This window comes from Lactuca saligna, chromosome 5, assembly GCF_052625555.1.
Source record: "Lactuca saligna cultivar CGN05327 chromosome 5, ASM5262555v1, whole genome shotgun sequence".
In the NCBI taxonomy this organism is placed as follows: domain Eukaryota; kingdom Viridiplantae; phylum Streptophyta; class Magnoliopsida; order Asterales; family Asteraceae; genus Lactuca; species Lactuca saligna.
In genome coordinates this window covers 248,283,845-248,298,580 of record NC_136421.1, presented here as the reverse complement: position 1 = coordinate 248,298,580, position 14,736 = coordinate 248,283,845, and positions in this window count along the sequence as shown.

Below are 14,736 nucleotides of genomic sequence, written 5' to 3'. Positions count from 1 at the left end.
TGTTTATGGACTTGTAGCCGAGGAGATTCAGGAGCAGCAGCCGTTAGCTTCCCGAGCCACACACTCAGCAGCCAGCTTACGAGGTGAGTTTCCTTCCAGTAGGAACGGGTCTAAGGCCACAATGCCGGCCCGTTTAGTTAGAAGTAGTTTCCGGATTTAGGTCCGATGCAGTAGCTAGTACGTTTGAGGCCTTCATGGCTCGAACAGGATTTGTGTGCTATGTTTTATGCGTTAAGTGTTATGTGTTCCGGGCTACGGCCCGATGTAGTATGCCGTATATGTGTTCATGCTAGTTGATGTGTTATGCTATGCCATGTTCATTCAGTCAGTTCCGGACTTCGGTCCGATGCAGGGGACAAGGTCCCAGTCGGTTCCGGACTTCGGTCCGATGCAGTTAGTTCCGGACTTTGGTCCGATGCAGTTAGTTCCGGACTTCGGTCCGATGCAGTTAGTTCCGGACTTCGGTCCGATGCAGGGGACAAGGTCCCAGTCAGTTCCGGACTTCGGTCCGATGCAGTTAGTTCCGGACTTCGGTCCGATGCAGGGGACAAGGTCCCAGTCAGTTCCGGACTTCGGTCCGATGCAGTTTCCGGGCTTCGGCCCGATGCAGTGGGCGAGGCCCAATATGTGTTTATATGTTATTGTATGGTATGTGGTAGTTTGGGGGAGCTCACTAAGCTTCGTGCTTACAGTTTCAGTTTTGGTTTCAGGTACTTCCGCAAGCAAAGGGAAGAGCTCGGGGCGATAGCATCGCACACACCACAGCTTAGCTTTTATCCTGGGGATGGTTTTAGTTGTTTTGGATTTGATATAGTATGATACAGTTTTCCGCACAGTATTTTATTATGATTGGGGATACCTCGCGTATGTTTTTTTTTATGTTATGATACTCATATTATGGTTTTGATTATATTGAAAAAGAAATTTTTGGGTCGTATTTTTGGGTCGTTTCAAGTTGGTATCAGAGCCCTGGTTTTAGGGATTCGGATACACTTCCGGGTGTATCTGAACTCAAACTAAGGGAAATAAAAGATTTTAGTAAAATAAAAATGTTTTACCAAAACGAATTTTGAAAGCACTTAGAAAGAAAGAATTGTTTTTAACAAGATAGAGGTGTGTGCATGCGGTCAGCCGAGCTCAAGTAAGTACTCCCAAATTACCCATACAAGTTAATTGTTCAGTTTCAGTTTCAGTAGAACAACATGCTAGTATAGGACTAAGGATCTAGGAGAATGCCTTATGTGTCTGCTTATGTGTTACAGCTTTATGAGTATTGCATGCTAGTACTAAGTAGACAGCAGTAGGATAGCCTGATTAGGTTATGCCTGTTAGTGGAAGCTTAGCATCCTATGCTAGTGCAGTTTCTTGTTATGAGAATAGTTTGGCCTGAGTCTGTTTCCCTTATCCGAATGCTGCTTGCTTCGTGCTTGGTGGGGTTCTGAGTAATGGGAGTTAGCCATTAGGTGAACACGTCACACCACATGTGATCAAGTTTGAATAATCCCAGAGTGCTGGAACTGGCCCTATTGTGCAGCTCTTGTTTGAGTCCAACCGTTGTAGGGACAGATCTTTTACTTGAAGGATTATCTGACCCTCATCAAATGTGATGGTGTTTAGGTGGTGGCTAACTGGCATTATGAGGAGACCTACAGCAGCTGAGGACCAGTCGTGTTGAGCTTGAGGTTTCCCTAGGGCAAGCCTAGGATGAGAGTAGCAGAGAATAGCAGTAGTAGAAGTGACTTGGTGGAGTCAAGGCAGTTCTTGAGGAAAGTACGGATAGATGTGGAAGGTAGTATGGGCCCGTACTACTGAAAGCAGAGGATCCGTACTCGAAACAAGGAAGGCCAAGACAAGACCAGGAAGCTAGTAGCAGTGTCATGATCCCTTGAGATATTTCAATGTTCTGATGTTGTTATGATATGTTTCAGAATGGTAGTTTTGCGTCCGAGACCAGCAGTCGGCAGCTCAGATGCCGGAGGGGGATCAGGATCGGGATCAGGCCCGGAGGTCGGGCAGATGGATGAGCAGACTAGAGAGTTCCTTTCTTCTGAGGTTACCCGCATCATACTGGAGCAGACTCCTGTGATCTTTGGTTCGATCAAGGAGGGTATTTTAGAGCTGATGGATGAGAGATTGAGTACTTTCCATGCTGAGATGGCGGTCGTGATGGGGTCGCGCACACTTACGTTCAGGGAGTTCAGGGCGTGCGGGGCTCCAGACTATCATGGGGCGTGGGACCCCATAGCGAGTACCAGATGGTTGGCGGATGTGGCCAACGCTTTCCGCACTAGCAGGTGTCCCGAGGGGGACAAGGTCAGATTGGCATCCTGTCTTCTGAAGGACAGGGCACGGGATTGGTGGGAGGAGGTCGGACATGCCATCGGGGATGATGCGGCATTAGATGCCATGACCTGGGCTGATTTCTCTACCAGGTTCAGGGTGGAGTTTGCACCAGTCATTGAGGTGCAGCAGTTAGCTAGGGAGTTCCAGGACCTTACCCAGACTACCGAGACAGTGGCGGAGATCACCGCCAAGTTCAGGGAGAGGGCCCTTCTTGTTCCTCAGTATGCAGCCGATGAGGAGATGAAGAAGGCCCGTTATCATGAGATGTTGCGGAGTGACATCCACATGTTTGTGAGCCGGTCCAGTTGTAAAACGCTGGACGACATGATTGCTAGAGCCAGGGAGAGGGAGATTGATCTCGAGATGGAGAAGAGGAGGAAACCGGAGGCGGTTTCGGGTTCAGGCAGTGTGGGCAAAAAAGCTCAAGGTTTCAGATCACAGGTCCAGGGGTCAGCAGAGCCACGGTCGGTGTGGCAAGTGTGGGAGATTGCACGAGGGGGCGTGCAAGGCAGGGAGTTCCGGCTGCTACAAGTGCGGTCGGACTGGGCATTTGAGTAAGGATTATACGGCCCCTGCTACTACGATTACAGCATCAGATCTGATTTGCTTTCAGTGCAATCAGAGGGGACATAAAAAGTCCCAGTGTCCCAGTTTAGCTGCAGCAGGGAAGGTGGTTGCACCTGCCCCTGCCACCTTGAGGATTACGGATGGCCGGCAGGGCCGATCTGATGCACCAGTGGCGAAGAGCAGGGCATTTCAGATGACAGCAGAGGAGGCGCGAGCGACTCCTGATGTGGTGACGGGTATGTTCGATTTTATGAAGTGGCCGAAGAAATATTATGAATTGTGTTGGTGTTGTTTTTAGAAATTCTAACCACGACAGATTTCGAGGATGAAATCTAGTTTATGTAGGTGATAATTATAACATCCAGTAGGATGTTTCTTATTTTAGGATTATGGATTGTAATTCAATCAAGTTAAGGCCTTGGGCTTCTATAAAATAAGGTTTAAAGATTATTGGATGTTGATAATATTAGTATGAGATCTAAGACCGTGATTTGTGTTTTGGAGAAAAAGGGGAAAAGTGATGTTTCAGACTTCTTGCATGAATTAAGGAATTGGGTCGATTTGATTTAAGTCAAAAGTAACTGGATAAAATTGTGGGGATTGTCAATACCTTTACGTGGATATAAAGATCACTGAAAACGGAGATGAAACGAAGAAGTTATGACTGTTTGAAGTTGGAATGAATTTAGGTGATAACCCACCACCACTAGGTGGAAAATCTGTAACACTCAGGAAATCAAAGGAATTTAATTTTTTCTTTAAAATCAACCATTAACCAACATTTTTTACAAAAGGGCCATTGTTTAAAAAATGCATTATTCAAAATTAGAGTTTTTCCCAAGACCCAGTGACATAAAACAGGAAGATGTGCACGATCATGCCTTCGTTTTCCCACGATCCTTAGAAGTACCTGAAATAATAAACTGAAACTATAAGCCAAAGCTTAGCGAGTTCCCCCAAAGTAACAACACAGTACAACAAATAAAACAAGCAAATATGAGCCTTCAACGTGACTGGACCGCCTCGCAGGGCCTACAAGTTATCTAGACTGTTCTACGAGCCTTCGACATGACCAGACTGCCTCATAGGGTCTACAATCTGTTAGTCCAGAGTTCCCCCACTGTTGGGTTATCAGAAAAACAACATTCCTATGGTGTTCATGCAAATCCTAATGCTTAGATCTAGTTTTCTATTTATACATGCAACAACTATCCAAGACTTGCAAACCCTAATCTAGCATACAAAAAAACTTGAAATCAACATAAATAAAGTATTAAGAATGTTACCTTGGTTGTTGCTTTATGATCTTGAGCTTTTGAGAACCTTAGCACCTCAAATGTTGTGCCTCTAATAGATCACAAACACCAAAGCAAGTTGGAGAATAACAAAGAGAGAGGGGGAAGGTAATTTTCAGCTCTAAGGAATCTTTTAGGGTTAGTGTAGCCGAAAATATGAAGCCAATGGTTCCTTATATAGGTGAGCTGCTTGGGTTTCAGTCAAAACCCTAATTGGATTGCTTAGGCCTTAAGCAGTCTAAGGATCCTTCCAGAAGCAAGGCCTTAGATGAATTCAGTGTGGGCTTCCCCTTTGATTTCATCCATCCCCTTCCAAGGGATCCACAACCCATAATTCAATTATCTTATAATTGCAATTTCAATCCCCTTAGTTTAATTAATCTCTTTTGACCACAAAATTAATTCTTAATTAATTCTTGACCGATATTGATTAAACAAATACGATTTCTCCTTTAATATAATGTTCATATAATATATTAATAAACCATAATAACACTTTCTCCATTAATCATTCAGTCAAGTTGCTTTGGTGAAGGCACCCAAAAGGACCATGCTACTATCGAGTCAAGTACATCATATTTATATTTATAGGCTTAGACACCTGATCCAACAGTCTCCCACTTGGATAAGCTTGACAACTATAAATGCAAGTACGACTTCAAAATCTAATTAGCAATTGTAGCTCTCAAAAGCCACTGTCGAACTCTGAAACGTCCTTTAGATAAGGGATCGTATAGTTCTCCGTTCTTAAGATATCGTGCGGACAATTACATGGAACATAGTCATACTATTGTCCAACAGTTTTTTTCTCGATCTCTGATCTATTTGACATAGAACTTAATTGAACACATCAACTCAGTCATGACCGGGCCCGACACATAATTCAAAACAAATCATCGAGGGGCCCAAGATATTGCTTTTAGCTTCATAGGATAAAAGGAACAAATAAACTTTAACTTATATGCTTTTACTATTTACTCATCAAATAATACACAACAATGCATTTTATAACATCAAGTTACTGATGTGTTTACGCATTACCAATGCATAACCAACTTGCAAACAATAAACCATATATCTAGCTTAAAAGACTATATGATATTATCATCTCACAATCACTCGTGATTAATTCCATGAAACGATTCAAGTGAGTGTGGGTTTAATCCAATACTAAAATCTTATTTCATAAGCACTCATGAACGTTGTAGCAAACTTTTTTCCATGTCTAAACGCTTAGACAACCTACAAGCCAATTCATGACAGTCTTCTTTCATACCTACTTCCAACGTATGAGCGACTGTGGATAGTTTAAATAATCTTATTATTTAGGAAGTCAAAACATGCAAAGTGAAACAATAGTAAATAATTAACACTAGACAGTAACTTTACTTATAAATAAAACACCTTTATTTAATCATCAAATGTTAATTACAATTTCCTATTACAAGTTTCTAAAAGCTATCTAATCACTAAAACTAATATCGTCCTTCAGCCCAATGCTCCTAGCGTGCTACAAGTGCTTAACCCTACTCAGTCCCTTCGTAAAGGGATCTGATGGGTTCTCTTCTGATGATACCCTCTTAACTACGATGAATCCCTCTTCTACCCGATGTCTAATAAAATGATATTTCATGTCGATATGTCTGGATATGCCATGATCCCTTGGTTCCTTGGTTAAGGCAACCTCACCTTCATTATCATAGAAAATATCTATAGGTTGGCACAACTCTAAGGTCTTCAATGAAGTTCTTCAACTATATTGCCTCATTTCACGCTTCACTCGCTGCTATGTACTCTGATTCGCACGTTGAATCAGCTATGGTCTCATGCTTGGAACTTTTCCAAGTCACTGCTCCTCCATTCAGGGTAAAGACCCAACCCGAATGAGAGCAGAAGTTGTCTCGGTTGGTCTAAAAATTGTTGTCGCTATACCCTCACACCCTTAAGTCATCACTCCCATCGAGGATAAGGAACCATTCATTGGTCCTTCGTAGGTACTTAAGAATATTATTGACTGCGATCCAATAAGCTCTACCAGGGTTCCCTTGATATCTGTTGACCATGCTTAAAGCAAAGGCCACATCAGGGCGAGTACAAGTCATAGCATACATGATCGAGCCAACTACAGAAGCGTAAGGTACTCGACTCATCTCTGCTATCTCAGCTTTGGTACTCGGGTTTTTTTTTCCTACTCAACTTAACTCCCCTTTCTTCGAATTTTCTATACTAAAACAATTTAGTACCTTATCCAAGTAAGTACTTTGACTAAGTCCTATTAGTCTTTTACACCTATTTCTCACCATCCTTATCCCTAGGATATAAGCAGCTTCTCTGAGTTCCTTCATAGCGAAGCACTTCCAGAGCTAAAACTTAACCTCCTGTAGGGTTGGGACATCGTTTCCTATGAGCAGTATGTCGTCCACATACAAAATGCGAAAGTTAACTATACTCCCACTTGCTTTGACATATACACAGGACTTATCCTCACTTCATAAGAAACCAAACTCTTTGAATTTCTCATCAAAACAAAGATTCCATCTACAAGATGCTTGTTTCAATCCATATATGGATTTCTCAATCTTACACACTCTATTAGGGTGTTTTGCATCCACAAAACCCTCTAGATGACTCATGTAAACATCTTCAGCCAACTTCCCATTAAGGAAAACGGTTTTGACATCCATCTGCCATATTTCATAATCATGAAACGTAGCTATGGCTAGCATAACCCTTATAGATTTAATATTTGCTAATGGTGAGAAGGTCTCATCATAGTCAACTCCAGGAGTTCGAGTAAATCCCTTCGCAACCAATCAAGCCTTATAAGTGTGTACTTTCCCATGCATCTCGGTCTTATTCTTGACGATCCATTTGCACCCCGACCGTCTTACGACCTGATATTTGTCAACCAAGTTCCAAAATTGATTTTCATACATGGACTGAATCTCGCTGTCAATAGCCTCTTTCCACTTTGCACACTCCGGGCCTGCCATGGCTTCTTTTTAGCTGTTAGGTTCATCCAAATTTACTAGTGCACTATCACTAATAAATGTATCACCTTCACTTGTTATATGAAAACCATACAACACAGGCGGAACACTAACTCTATTGGAACATCTAAGAGGTAAGGACACGTCAATCGGTTCAACAAGAGTTTCCTCCTCGAGTTGAACGCCAACCTTAGAGGTTCCTTCATCGCTTGACCCTTGAACCTCTTCAAGGTTATTTTGCCTCCTAGTGTCCTCTTGGCTTATGAGTTCCCGCTCTCGGAAAACCCATTTCCTCATGATGAAGACAACATTGTCACTCAGTCTATAGAAGAGATATCCAAAGGACTTATGTGGATAGCTGATGAAAATACACCGCTCACTACGAGGTTCGGGTTTTTCATGAGTCTCTCGTCTTACGAAAGCCTCGAAACCCCAAACCTTGATATGTGTCAACGAGGGAGCTTTCCATGTCCACATCTTATGAGGTGTTTTGGCAACCTTCTTAGTAGGGACTAGATTAAGGATATGGGTGGCAGTCTCTAAGGCATACCCCCAAAATGAGATAGGTAATGAAGCATGACTCATCATGGAATGAACCATGTCCAACAAGGTTTGGTTACGCCTTTCACCCACACCATTTAACCATGGTGTCCTAGGTGGAATCAATTGCGAAACAATTACACATTCCTTGAGGTAGGCGTGGAATTCAAGACTAAGGTACTCACCACCTCGATCGGATCGAAGCATCTTAATTTACCTGCCCAACTGATTCTCCACTTCTTGCTTAAACTCTTTGAACTTTTCAAAGGATTCTGACTTATGCTTTATTAAGTAGATATACCCATACCTGCTATAATCATCGGTGAAAGTCACATAGAAGCCTTTCGCATCCCTTGTGGTGGATATAAAGGGCCCACACAAATCAGTGTGTATGAGATCCAATAAACCCTCACCCCTTTCACAAGTACCAGTGAAGGGTGACTTGGTCATCTTTCCAAGCAAACAAGACTCGCACACATTATCGTCCCTAAGGTCAAATGACTCCAACACTTCATCCTTTTGGAGTTGGGCTATGCGCTTCTTGTTTACATGTCCAAGACGATAATGCCACAAGCATGCTTTGTCCAAACTATTGGAAGAATCGATATGCAAAACATCATTCCCTAAGTTGTCTATAACCATCACAGTTTCATATATTCTATTACAAGGAAATGCTTCAAAATAGAAAGTACCATTAAAGAAAGCATTAATACAACCCTTTTCATTATCAAATGAAATTCTAAAACCTTGTCTATACAAACCATGAAAAGAAATAATTTTTCGTGTCATTTCAGACGAGTAACAACAATTATTCAAATCTAAACCGAACCCACTACTAAGCACTAAAGAGTAAACTCCAATCTTGGTGACAGGAGACACTTTCCTATTCCCCATGAACAAGTTTATCTTCTCATGCTCCACATACTTACTTCTTCTTAGACCCCGCAAATCAGAAAAAATGTGAAAACCACATCATGTATCAAGGACCCAAGACATATCATGTGATGAGTTGTTAGAATGAATAGTATAAATACCTGCGAAGGATGACTCTATCTTCCCATCGTTAATGTCTTATAGATACTTCGGGAAACTTCATTCCAATTCCCTTTGTCCTGGCAGTAGAAGCAATATGAATCCTTAGGGCAAGAGGAGGGTGCAACGGGACCAATATTGGTTCCACTAGAAGAGGTACCATCGTAGGACTTTCCCTTGTGGCTCTTAGAAGTAGTATTCCTCTTCTTACCCTTCCCTTGCCCAATAGCCGATACGGGGCTGTAGTAGCAGGAGTCAATGCAACGGATTTGTCTTTTAGGCTACTCTCAACAGTCCTTAGAGGGCCTTAAAGCTTGCTTAGAGTGACCTCCTCGTTGTTCATGTGGTAGGTCATATGAAACTGGTGGTAACAAGGATTCAAGGAGTGTAGAATGATATCTATGGCTAACTCCTCATCGAAGTTAACATTTAACTTTAGCAAGCGGTCCATATACCTTTGCATTTTCTGCAGGTGGGCCATGATGGACTCTCCATCCTTCATCTTGGTGGTGATCATCGCAGAAATGATCTCGTTCCCTTCCTGCCTCGCTCTTTGATGGTACCTGTCCATCAAATCTTGATGCATCTCGTAGGGGTAGTAGTCCTCGTAGGACTTTTGGATTTCAACAGTAATTTTCGTGAGTATGATGCAATGAACTTTTGTAGCATCTCGCTCGTGAGCTTCGAACGAAGCAATCTCTCCGGGAGTAGCAGTGTTGGTGTCAACCTCCTTCAGCTCCTTGTCGAGAACATACTATTTGTCCTCATAGAGGGTGACCATGCATATATTGTGAATCCAATCATTGAACTTGGTCCCGTCAAAAACCACCCTCCCACACAAATCCATGAATGAGAATGAGCCAGCAGGGGTTGATCCAGAAGCGTTGGTTTTTGAAGTAGACATTTGAAAAGAAAAAGAGACAAAGTTTAGATTAGATAATAATCCCCAATTAAACACCAAAATGAGAAATTAGGGCTAGGACCAAACACAATTATTCACAATTTAGAAGAGGGACGCCATAATCTAAATTGCAAATAATTTGAAGGTAAGTGAATGACGATTCACTAATCTCCACCATGAAAAACGAAAAAAAGGTTTAAGTTTTAAATGAACTGGAATTCCTAGATTCTTTTGAGATTCATTGAAATTTTCCCTAGCATATTTAAATCTCGATATGCCCTTCAAGTTTGTGACTAGGATACCGAGGATCACAAACAAGGTGTGAATGACCATGCAAATGTACTTGGTACTCTCGATGTTACAAATCACCTAATCAATGTATCGGTTAGCCAAACACGCTCCATTGATCTATGATAAACATCAAGCTACCCTTTGCTACCTTTGCTATTCCCAAATTAGTGTGCCGGTTAACCACACACGCACCACTAACGACTTGGCAAGGTGCAAAGTGTAATTTCATGGAATAACATAATTTCACATTTTTCCTAAAGTAACTAAGATAGAGTATTTTTTTAAAAAATAGTTACTTTATATAATCATTATACTTTTAACGAGTAATTAGCGGTCCTATCCTACCCGTTCGGCTAACGACCATCCACCAATCAAGGAAGTGGTGGTGACAGTGGACACCCATTAAAATGCCAATTTATAGGCAGCAACCTTATACCCCCTTATAGATCAGTTTCGTGAATGAGGCCTACTAACTGTAAGACTAGCTTAATCTTATACATATGTATATTATTAATCTTATAATATTTTAATAGTATAAGAGTTGAATTTTAAACTTATAAAATTCTAGGGTTTAGAATTTAAATATTTCAAAATTAAACTTTTAAACAAAAATTTAAATTCCAAAACTTGAGGGCAAGTTTTTGAAACTTTTCAAAACATCTTTTAGATCAAATTTGAAAAATTATTAATTAATCATATTATTAATATTTATCATATAATTTGACATAATCTTTTCCATTACAAGAGAATTCAAATCAAAAAATACAAATCATTAAATTTATCTTATAAAACAAGTAATTATCTTATTTTTGACAATTATCATTTAATTGGATTAAGATAATCAATACCATATTGAAAAAATCAAGTTTTATCAGGAAAAATCATTTTTGGCAATTATCCCAATTCAATTTTAGTCAAAATCCCTAAAACTCAGCCACCAGACAAGCTGACTCGCCGAGTCACAGAACTAGACTCGTCGAGTAGCCCTGAATTGTCGAGTTTATCTGGTGACTCGACGAGTCCATCGGTCAGAGGCATGATCTTTCGACTTTTGAGCTTGAATAAATTATCTATGCATCAAATACAAAAGAAAAACGATCTAGGCTCTGATACCATTGTTGGGTTATGAGCAAAACAACATTCCTATGGTGTTCATGCAAATCCTAATGCTTGGATCTAGTTTTTCTATTTGTACATGCAACAATTATCCAAGACTTGCAAACCCTAATCTAGCATACAACAAAACTTGAAATCAACATAAATAAACTAGTAAGAATCTTACCTTGGTTGTTGCTTTAAGATCTTGAGCTTTTGAGAACCTTAGCACCTCAAATGTTGTGCCTCTAATAGATCACAAACACCAAAGCAAGTTGGAGAATAACAAAGAGAGGGAGGGAAGGTAATTTTTGGCTCCAAGGAATCCTTTAGGGTTAGTGTAGCGGAAAATATGAAGCCAAGGATTCCTTATATAGGTGAGCTGCTAAGGTTTCAGTCAAAACCCTAATTAGATTACTTAGGCCTTAAGCAGTCTAAGGATCCTTCCAGAAGCATGGCCTTGGAAGAATTCAATGTTGGCTTCCACTTTGATTTCGTCCATCCCCTTCCAAGGTATCCACAACTCAAAATTCAATTATCTTGTAATTGGAATTTCAGCCCCCTTAGTTTAATTAATCTCTTTTGACCACAAAACTAATTTTTAATTAAATATTGACCAATATTAATTAAACAAATATGATTTCTCCTTTAATATATTATTCATATAATATATTCATAAACCATAATCACCTTTTTCTCCATTAATCATTCAGTCAAATTGCTTTGGTGAAGGAAACCTAAAAGGACCATGCTACAACCGGGTCAAGTACATACCAAATATAGTTATGGACTTATACATACCAAATATATTTATGGACTTAGACACTAATCCAAAACCTTCCAGGGTGATACCTTTTGTGACACCATATCTCCGACCTGGAACTCCTACTCAAATCGCCGCTTGTTAGCATAACTCTTCTGCCGACTCTAAGTTGTCTAAAGTATTTGTCTGATTTGCTGGATAAGCTTTGTCATCTGAAGGACTACCTCAGTCCCTCCCATGACCCGATGACCAACCTCTCCCCAACATAATGGGGTGAGACACTTCCTCCTATAGAGGAGCTTGAAAGGCAGTGAACCGATACTGGAGTGGTAGTTGTTATTGTACGAGAACTCAGTTAAAGGAAGGTAGGTGTCCCAACTCCCACCAATATCATTGACACAAGCTCTTAACATGTCCTCAAGTGTCTGAATGGTCTGTTCACTTTAAATGTCCATCTGTAGATGATAAGCAGTGCTGATATGAAATCTCGTACCCAGTTCCTCATGGAACTTCTGCCGAAACAAGATGTGAACCTAGCATCTCGATCAAATATAATGGAGACTAGAATACCATGTCGAGCGACAATCTCATGAAGGTAAAAGTCGTCTAATTTCTCGGCCGATGAGCTCTCGCGGATAGCTTAAGAATTGGTACTCTTGGTCAACCAATCCACTATTACACAAATTGCATCATGCCCCTTAGCCATCCGAGGTAGCTTGGTGATGAAATCCATAGTAATATGTTCCTATTTCCACATGGGATCCTCTAATCTCTACAATTTCCCATGCTTCCTTTGGTTCTCGGCCTTGACCATCCAACAGGTCAAGCACCTCTCGATATACCAAGATATCTTCTTCTTCATTCACAACCACCAGTAGCTAAGTCTCAAATCCTAATACATCTTGGTGGCTCTAGGGTGTATCGAAAACTTGGACTTGTGTGTCTCCTCCAGCACAATCTGATTGACCCTTCCAAATTTTGGCACCCAAACCCATCCATACCGGGTTAATAATCCGCAATTGTCAGTAGCGAACCTGCTAATCTCGCCTGTGAGTCTCTCTTGCTTCCAATTTTGTTCCTTGACTCCCTCGGCCAGAGCCTCTCTGACCAAATCCAATAATGGTGAATCAATCAAAATCCTCATACACCGACCTCTAGTCGCAAAACTAGCTACCTTGCGACTAAAAGCATCAACCATTACATTGGCTTTCCCGGGATGATACAAGATCTCATAGTCATAATCGTTGACCACATCAAACCACATACATTGTCTCATGTTCAGATTCGGCTGATCCATAAGATATCGCAAACTCTTATGATCCGTGTAGAAAGTACACTAATGTCGCCAAATACTGAGGGCAAACACTATTGTCCCCAACTCCAGATCATGAGTCGGATAATGGACCTCATGCGTCTTTAACTCACGTGAAGTGTAAGCAATTACTCTCCCATGCTGCATAAGCATTGCACCCAAACATGTGATGGATGCGTCTCAGAACACCATAAAATCCTCGACACCCTCGGGTAGGGTCAACACTGGGGTCTCAAAAAATCTCTGTCTCAGAGTCTTAAATGCCACCTGCTGCTCAGGACCCCACAAAAAAACCACGCCCTTCCTTGTCAGACAAGTGAGGGGGTACGACAGTCTTGGAGAAATCCTAAATAAATCTTCGATAATATCCCATTAAGTCAGAGAAACTCTTGATCTCTGAGTGAGACTTCGGAACCTCCCACTGCATCATGGCCTTAGTATTGGTCGGATTGACCAAAATCCCATATTGGTTAACAAGATGTCCCAGGAACTGGACCTCTCGTAACCAAAACTCACACTTCGAGAACTTGGCATACAACCGTTCTTGCGTCAACACTCCCAAAAGCTCTCGAAGATGCTCCTCATGTTTCCCCTGGTCTTGGAATACACCAAGATATCATCAATAAAAACAATTACTGATTGATCGAGCATCAACCTGCATACCCAATTCATCAAATCTATAAAGGCCCCAGGCGCATTAGTGAGCCCAAATGGTGTCACCACAAACTCTTAATGACCATAAGGAGTCTGGAACATGGTGTTTATCCACATCCTCCTCTCTGAACCTCATTTGATGATACCCTAACCTCAAGTCGATCTTGGAGAATCAAGACACACCTTACAAATGATTAAAAAGGTCATCGATCCATGGAATAGGATAACGGTTCTTCACCGTTAGCTTGTTTAATTCCCGGTATTTAATGCACATCCGGTGGGAACCATTCTTGTTCTCAATGAACAAAATTGGTGCTCCCTACGGCGAACTGCTGGGTATGATAAACTGCTTGCCCAACAGCTCCTAAAGTTGCGAGGACAATTCTTGCATCTCAGGTGGTGCCAAGGGGGATGACGACTTAGCAATAAGGGCCACACCCGAAACCAAATTAATTATGAAATTGACCTGCCTCTCTTGAGGCACACCAGGAAAATCCTCCGGGAACACATCAGTAAAGTCTCTAACTATTGGTACCTTGGAAATCGAGACCTGCTTCCCAACTCGGGAATCAACCACATAAGCTATATAACCCATATATATATATATATATATATATATATGTGTGTGTGTGTGTGTGTGTGTGTGTGTGTGTTGAATATAATGTCGAGCTCTGCAGCAGAATAAAAGGTTGATCCCAATCTGGTTCCCTTTCCATAAATAACCAGTTCTCCCCTACTTGGGGTTCGAACTATTACTTGTTGCCCCTCACAATCGATCATAGCGCCGAATCTACTCAGCCAGTCCATCCCTACGATCACACATACATCTCACATGGGAACAGGGATCAAATCAATCAAGTAAGGCACCCCAAAAATCTCCAAAATATAATCCCAGAAAATACTCGATGTAGAAATTCCATGTTCGTTAGCGATAGAAACCCGCAAAGTCCATC